The 8940-nt window shown below is 40.2% G+C and overlaps 1 long non-coding RNA gene across 1 annotated transcript; it reads right to left on the reverse strand.

Moving 5' to 3' along the window:
- Nucleotides 1–2522: 2522 nt before the first annotated feature.
- LOC120551048 lies at nt 2523–4760 on the reverse strand. Its single transcript, XR_005637816.1, has 3 exons — nt 4556–4760; nt 4299–4367; nt 2523–2918 (listed from the first exon to the last, which is right to left on the reverse strand). It is a non-coding gene; the product is annotated as an uncharacterized LOC120551048 (long non-coding RNA).
- Nucleotides 4761–8940: the final 4180 nt, after the last annotated feature.

Genomic DNA, 8940 nt, shown 5'->3' on the forward strand with positions numbered 1-8940 from the left:
TTCACCCAGAGAATGATATCACTTACTAATGAATGATTTTACTTCCAATTGCTAGATTATCATATTTAAGGTCACACAGGTCAGTATACAAAAGCGCCAAAGACGAGGTTCAACTTACAAAAATACAATTTTATTTCAGTAAAAATCAATAAAGTTTAGAAAGCAATCAATTTAAAACACATTCACACCAAACAAAAAGGGGGAAAAATAATTAGGCTGAGGCTTACCAGTGGCGGAGAAGGGGGTACGAGGGGGTAAGGGGGATCCCAGGGAAAGTCACCCATGACACAAAAAAAAACAGTGAACACAGCAAATCAAAACGGGGAAACACAGCACACCGGGAAGGAGATACCACCACCCGGACACCAACACCACCACCTTCGGCTCTCAGTCAACTAAAAAATGGGAAGAGAAATGGGAAACACACACAAAATTAAAGGGTTTCACTCACAAAAGAAATATCAAAAATCAATAACAGATAAGGAAACAAATTAAAAAAGAATCAAACACAATATAAATACAATGTAATGGCCAGAACCACTAGTGGTTCCAGAAAGCCGTACCAAAACAAGAAACAGAACACTTATAATTAACACAACATAACCAAGAAAAATCAATATTTAAATAAAAAAAATTAACTAAAGAAAACTAAACAAAATATAAGTACAATTTTTAATTAAATTGAAAACAAAATAAAAAGAAAAGAAAGAAACAACTAAATCAACCAAATTAATATAAGGAGCCAAACCCCTCAACTACATTCATTTAGATAAAAGCAGGTGGCTCATACATTGGCCCAGTAGCCATGAAGGCAACACAGGCGTGCAACAATACTCAGGATTTTTAAATAGCAGCAGCGGCAGTCTCGGCAAAAGCCTCCTTATGCAAAACAGCAATCTCAACAGACAGCAGCCTCGGCAAAAGCCTCCTTAGGCAAAACAGCAATCTCAACAGACAGCAGCCTCGGCAAAAGCTTTCTTAGGCAAAACAGCAGCCAGTAGTTGAAGTGTTACAGCTAACAGGGATCTCCGGCGGCTTCAGCATTCCGTTCAAGCAGCGTTTTAGTAGACCCAGAGGGAGGCAGCTCTGAGCATGCAAACCGCAGCAGCTATCAGTGTTACTCGCTTTTCATTTACGGCGTTCAACCGGTATGGTGAAGGATGGCCCGCCAACCGAAGATCTGTAGCACAGCAAAACACCTCACGGAGCGAGCGACCCGGAAGTGTAGAGGGCTTCCGTCACCAACGAGCAAGAGAGGGCGGAAGGAGGACAACTAGCTGCTTTTATACCGGGCCCTTAGCCAGTGATTGGTCAAAAGAGCGCCAGGTAGTTAGGAGTTCAACTCATACTGCTACACATAGAAAATAAAGACACTGAAGAAATTGGACTCTAAAATCTAGAAACCATGAAGATAATTAAGTGATAAATTCCATGCACACTGTAAACATGACTGGAAAAGAGTGATATTCATCAGTTATTTCCCCCCAAATATGAGGTCAAAAACCATTGAGGTGTCCTCTCCCTGTTGTTACATGAATGTACAGTAGCCTATATCACTAGATAGTTACTGGTCCAGTGAACTAAGACTATCATTTGGGAGGATTCTACAATTAGAATGTTCTTAAAATTGTACAATCCTCCCAAATTATAGTCCCAGTTTATTGGACAACATAAATTGTGTGCTAAGAATGCCAAATACAATTTACATGGAAGTGGAACAAAACATGATCCTCATTGTTAAAGAATAAAAAAATAAATAAATAAATGAATCAACTAAAATAATTCAAGGTGCATCGATCAACTATAAAAATGTGCAGCATTGTATGTATTGCCCTTAGTAACAGACTTCATTTAAAACATTTGAAATTTTATCAGCCTTTTCTAATTATCGCAACTACTGCCATAATATTAAACTTCTAACAATATGAACAGCAGTCTTCATACAGCAATATAACTAGTAATGGTCACAACTTTAAATAATAACAGTACATAAATGAACAGCAGTATGCACCTGTTGTATTTTAATCCAGGCTGATAATGACAATAGGGTAAAACCACAGCTGGGTGATCAGAAAAGGCTCCAGGATTAAATAAATCCTGGCTGTTAGCGTGGTCGGGAGCAGGCTAGCTGCACAGAATAAATCTCCATGGTGATTTATGTGCCTCCGCTTTCGTGAAACCGAATCAAGGCTTAATTCATCCAGGATAACTGGGAAATCCTGGCTTAATCCCTTATCTTGGTTTTGTAAAACAGGCCCCCGGTCTCACCCACACATTTTGTGATTCCGCTTTCTTCTGTTGTGCATTTCTAAAATTTAAAATCCTATTATGTGCAATGTAAGTGTGAGTGATTTATAGGAATGTGCATTTAAGGCTTAAAGTCTGTTAAGTATTTGTTTTTTCATTAAAATAGCAATCCTAAAGATTTTAGTCCTGGTTGATTTGGCGACACTTCTAGGACACTTCTTTTTTATTGCCACAAGTTAACCTACACGTCGCTGCTGATTGGTGGGTGGGTTCTCTCTCGCACCCACCCAAACAAGAGAAGACATACCTCAAAGCTTGTTGCGCGCCATTTCACACCGTTGGGAGAACACGTTCTTCCCAGAAACCATAGCCAAACGGTGCACACCGTTTTAGTATTGACCGTGCCCCAAGTTGTAACAGCTAATGCGTTCTAGTACTACAGGTCAGAGAATACAAAGGGCAGCAAAACTAAGTTTTAATAAAGAGGTCAGGCAATAAGTGGTCTTTTTCCATCATTCTGTGAGCAACCGTGATCTGATTTTATGCTGCACAAGGCATACGTCTGCGATCAGTGAAAGTTGGTTACTGCCGAGAGTTTGGAGGTGTGCAGCCAGTCGCCTGCTGCTCTTCACCTAACAGGTCACTGTGGCTGCTCTTTTTTCCATTTTTCCCTGCAAGATTTGAAAAAATAAAAAAAAATAAAAAAAAGAACATTGTTTAGTAGACACATTTTTGATGAAGTGTCAAGCTCACTGAGAACACGTTGCATTTCTGGGGACTACTTCATAACTAAAGCCAACCTTGTGTTTCACCAGATAAATGCTTTTAATGTGAAGCTGCAGCAGTAGGAAATACTCTGTTAATTAGCAGTAACTTAATACAGCATTTTTGTTTTTTTACAGGAATTTCACCACAGACACTCCACCCCGGTCGTAATATTGAAAATACATACATTTTGCAATTCTTTCATCAGTGGGTCACAGGCTCACCATTGTGTTACTTAATTCTGCAATAGTGACTTTACTAAAGAGGCCTGCTCAAACCAGCAATAAAAAAAAAAAAAATTTGTGTATAAAATCAATTTAATAATAAACAAAAAATGAATCACTAATTCACAAATTGTATCTTGTAAACTTTGAATCGACAAATTTGCACCGTTGACCAATAGCAAGCCGTCTTTACTACAAAGAGAATTGACGAAGAGCACCAAATGAAGTGAAGTGAAAAGAGGAGAAAATGGAGATACAGTAGATGAAATGTAGAGAACATTTCAAAATGGAGAGGTAGCTCAGTTTGTCAGCGGTTTTGCACCATCCAGAAGTACAAATTGCTCCGCAGAAGAGGAATGTTTGCAGACAGCTATACATATTTTGCATAAACTGAACTTATTGTACCTTAGTCAACTGCGTAAGCTTAAGTAGTTATCCGGTTTGCCAGCTCAGGGCTTTTTTTTTTTTCCCCTCTTCAATTTAAAGTATTTTAACAATGTAAAATCCTGAGTACAAAATGCCACGAAGGGTAAACACAGTACAGGAATACAGACCAAAGTTCACCAACGACAGTAGCATTAGCATGTCCTAGCTTTCTGCAGTTTTAGCAGATAGCTCGCAAGCCATACTAGTTCATCAACTAGCACAAGTAGTCAAAATGTCACCAAGCTTCTAGAACTAAATATTTAGCAAATTCCGTTGCATTTTGCTTTGCCACTTCCTAGTAGCTAGAACCATGCCTATACTTAAGGTACACTGTTCAGCAATGTGAAGGCAGTAAGACTGGACTATTGTTGACTTTTCTCCAGGGTAAATTGATGTAAAGCAGCTGGCTTCCCTTAAATGAAATGTCAAAACGTCTATGGCGAAATCAATATTGATTTTATTTAGTGTCATTCCCTGAATGGCCTTGCTGAAGTGGCCAAATTAGAAATGGATTGGCTCTTAGCTCCAGCAAACACAGAGAGTGCACTGCAATAATAAAACTATCATCAAGTAAAGTGCTGCCTGACATTTCTCTGGGATTTATTTTGTAAATTATGAGGCTGCAGTGGAACATACCCATGATGAAGTTTAACCTCTGATGCTTGTGCTGAGGCCCGAAATCAACCACCTTGCACAGCTGCAAACCTAGTGAGTAATGTCCAGTCAACAAAGGAGATGGTGATGCCGACACATTGCTCTCTTGTTCCCATTTCTTAATATTCTACATGACAGCATGAACCTGAAGATAATATAATTTGTGGCTGTAGCATACTTGGAAATGACAGACTTGGCAGCAGAATTATCTTAGAGATTTATTATGAAAAACAGCTTACAGCAGAACGTGTCCAGAGGTAGGCAGGCAGTAGATATCCTGCAACCAGCAGTCAAAGACCAAAAACTAAATCCAACACACCGGGAAAACTAAACACTTGGAAAACAAAAAAATCTCTAGGAAGACACAATGACACTCAATGGGAGAGACAAGGAACTGAGACTAAACAAAGGGAGCACACCAACTAAATACACATAAGGCAATGAGGGGTGTAACGAGAAGCAGGTGAGGGATGATAACCAGGTGAAACACATCAGGGCGGGGCACACAATCAAAAAGGCGGGGTTGAGATCTCCACTTTTGAACAAAATTTCAATTTTGAGCATATAAAACACTTCATTTTCTGCATTATGGTGAATTTTCTGCAACAAGTTATGTTGCAAATGTCTTTATTTATGTAAAGGAAATTATAATAGGTTTTTGGTGTAGGTTGCGGTTGCACTGGCAAGTTTTGATTATGGGGTGTAACCCCCCCTATCCCCCCTGTATATTATGCCTATGTACAGTAAAATACAACACAATACGGTACAATCACAATACAAAACAACACGAACAGACTTTAAGAGGAGGGATACAAATACAAATACAGTGGGAATGCTTTGCACGGTGAAGAGCTGTGTGAGAGAAAACTCCGATTGGACAGATAGTCTAGCTAGCTGTCTGGATTTACCCTGCAGAGATCTGAGCAGCAGTTAACCATAGTCCTCATAAATCCACCGGAGTTTAGAACGCCAACACAAAGAAAGCGGAAGGAAACGGAAATCGGCGAAAATACATACATCCGGCAGAATTTCCTGCGGCACCGGAGCAATGTCTGAAGTGGAACGTCAAGGATATACAGTACACTATGTTTATGGGGACCCCCACAGGTACACATCCGACTCTTAAAATGCCAAGATGATATAACATGTCATCGATCAATTGTATTTTTAAACATTTCTCCAGTTTTCATGAATGTCTGATAAAAGTATCAGAGGGTAGATTCCCTTATTGAATGTCTTGTTCAATGGTTGTTTTTCAGTAGCTATAGGTGTACCGGAGGTCTATTCATAAACTTATGAGCACCCTCCGAGCCTCCCTCATAAGGACGATGACAATGATCCTCGTCATCGTCCTTATGAGGGAGGCTCGGAGGGTGCTGATGAATTTCACACGCAGAAAGTCAAAAACATAACTGTATGCTTGTGTCATATGCTATTCCTATATAGACAATCTGTTGCATTTCGGTTTCAAGAGCTCTTCAAAAGGCCAAAGTGGGAAGGTTGCCATGGATTCTTCTGAAGATAGTGTCTGTATATCCAGACTTCTCTCCCCCACTGTTTTGCCTTTTATATCTTTCTATGATTCACAAAAACCATATCTCCCTGCCTGGCTAGGATACCTTTTTCTCTCATTTTGGTCACTTCCTATTCCCCTTTCTTTCCGTTATGTACTCCTCTGCTGTGACTTTCCTCCGACATCCAGTTCCAGCTTTTTTTCCGGAATTGACAGCATACCCAGGAGGAGGCCACTGGGGTCAGTGCCCGGTAGCTGGCATCTGTGCTATGTGACACACTTACACAACTTGGCATATGGGCACAGAGGATGGTTTTGACAGTATATTTTCTATTAGGCTGGCCTCGACAGTCTGCAAATAACACACCAGATGCATTCATCAACTGTGTAACTGTGCAATTAAAGAGCTGCTGGTCACACGAACATTGGAGCTATTGCCTTTGAATTTATTGCCTTTTTTTCAAACTGAAATTTAAATACATTTTTGCAAAGAATTTAGTATATACTGTAAATCTGCAGTGTTTCTTATGAAGTATACTTATTTTGTAAAAACTTTGAAGACCAAAATTTAAGTTTTACTATTATTTTTCTGCTGTGACAGTGCCCTATATTAGTCTTCTCCAGAGAACTTTTGGTTCCGACGTTCATGACGATTGGTACAACATCCTAGTGGGTGGACACTAAAAAATGTTGGTGATATCACTTACAAGAGCCACACAGTAATCTACCAGCTTGGTACTGATGTTGTTAGCCGTTGCTTTAGCCCCATCTGTGATTGTGGCGCTCAACGCTACATGATTCTGCAATTTTTGTATGGAGGCCGTTGGTAAAGCTGGGCATACACTGTACAATTTGAGCTATGACCTAATATTTGAGCCTCACGACTCATTTTAGAGTCTAACCAAATTTCACTTTATTTGGCGCTGTTTGCTGTGCAGTGTACAGGGGGAAGCGAGAACCGATCAACTGCTCAGGACAGGCCGTCGGTCCAAAATTTTGGTCAGCCAACATCAGGCACAGTTAAAGCAGAACCAGGGTTGTTGCAAGCTAAGCCTAGCCCACTAGTTTCCACTTTCTGATTAAAATACAAACTTCACAGCACAATGGTCCTTCTAAATGTTTATTGTATTAAAGGGACACGTCTTCAATCACTACATTACAGTATTGCAGTACATAAATAAGACTATCTGAGGAGAAAAAAAACCCATCTTGTTTTAACATTAGTAGAATATACAGGGCTATTGTGCTCCAAACATTACAACGCACCACGTAATATGCGTTTCCTAGCAACACTCTCAGATGTCAGTCAACCACTGCCATGGGAACCCACCCAGAGATTGAAGCTTAGAAACTGTTTCCATAAATATGTCCACAAAAGGTTTAAACCTCCTTTGAAAAATGGAAGTGTGACTGATAGCTAGTTTCATGTCCTTCCATGAAAAGTGAGGAGAAATCAAATTCTTGTTTGATTTCCAAACTTTTACAATAAATATCCGCTGCACCATTGGTGAGACTTTTTTAATAACGCTTTCTCTGACGGATGATACATTCTGGTTTGTGTCAGCCCCTTCAGACTTGCCAGCATCACTTGTGGAAAGGCAGGGGACATATCACTGTCTCTATGTTAGAAGGACTGAAAAGAAGAGCGGAGGCACAAGTAACACCCAAATAATTATTTTATAAAGCTTCATTTTCGGCCTGGGTGAATAAGGGTGGATGGCAGATCTTTATTCTCAAACAGACACTGCACAAAAATGTGTCTTCACAGTCGTCATCCACTTTTATGTTTACCGACTTTGTTTTCTTCTTATCTGGCCTCATTAGGAAATTAAAGATTTGGAAATAACTCCCCAGTGCTACGTGTCTGATGATGGCTCAAATGGCATTCTTTAGACTCTTTGCGCAAAGCAAATTCCCCTAGGGACAATACCGGTTTCATTCTTTCATTTAAAAGAGGCATTCTTTCATTTAAAAGAGGCATAACAGACATTTTATTTCTTTGAAACTGTCACACTTTATTACTTTAATTGCACTTTTGCTTTGCCGTAAATCACTTACACACTCAAGCTCGAATGTGGGTGGGTTGGATGTGTGTTCCTGGGTTGTCTGAGAAAATGTCACAGGAGACAAAACGAGAAATGGATAGGAGGAAACAGTGCTGGGGTTGACACTGATCTTCCTTTTATACTGATGCATGACTCATTTGCAATTGGGCACAGCGTGGGTGTGCACACTTCTGCATACTCTTAAAGTGTGTGGCCTTGTACGTTTCTTTGGATTTGTTTGTGTGTGTGTTTGTGTGTGTGTGTGTGTGTCTCACACATGATTGCAGCAGTCTGTGTTCAATTGGCTTTGAGATGCTTTTTTAATTATCTCAAGTGTCTCCCATAAGCTCATGCCGTAAATGTACTCAATCTTCTGCGGAAATTGGTTTACCCACGTGGCTAGCCATCTTTGTCACTTAGCAAGCCTTGAGGGTATTCAAAATAACACACAAATGAATGGCGTGTGATGTTACCGTTTGCACGAATGAAAGTAGTCAACAAAAAGCCAACAGCCTCACTACATTGATTTGGTATCATGAAAATATCAGTGGGACTTTGCTTCACACATGCACAACATCATTGGAGCCTTCCATTTGAAGTGATCTGGAAAGAGTATTTGCTTCCCAGCTAAATAAATCACCGTTGCCTATTAACACGACAGAGTTTGTGTAGGCTCCATATCAACCGTACATGTGCGGAGGAAGGTGCTGTGTGAGTTGTGTAATGAGATCACTTAAGAAAAAGCTTTGTCTGTCATGAAGTACCTTACTCTCTTGCACCTACACTCTCTCTGCATCATCTTATGCGGCAGGGGGAGTGGCTGTCCTCCTCCTCGTGGCTCCTCTTAGAGCACGCTTAGTTTCTTCACTGCCCACGGCTGCTGAGAGTAAGGTGTGAATTAACGTCAACAGTCATTACCACTCTGATCCTCGTCTGCCTGGCCAACGTATGTGTCAGATTGACGAGGAAAGTTACTCTCCATATGCAGAGTGTGAGCAAAATTGGTGGAAGTTGCTAACATGTCTCATTTTTTGGTGTGGCAATGATGGCTATGGGATGTAGGCTT

This window comes from Perca fluviatilis, chromosome 21, assembly GCF_010015445.1.
Source record: "Perca fluviatilis chromosome 21, GENO_Pfluv_1.0, whole genome shotgun sequence".
NCBI classification, from domain to species: domain Eukaryota; kingdom Metazoa; phylum Chordata; class Actinopteri; order Perciformes; family Percidae; genus Perca; species Perca fluviatilis.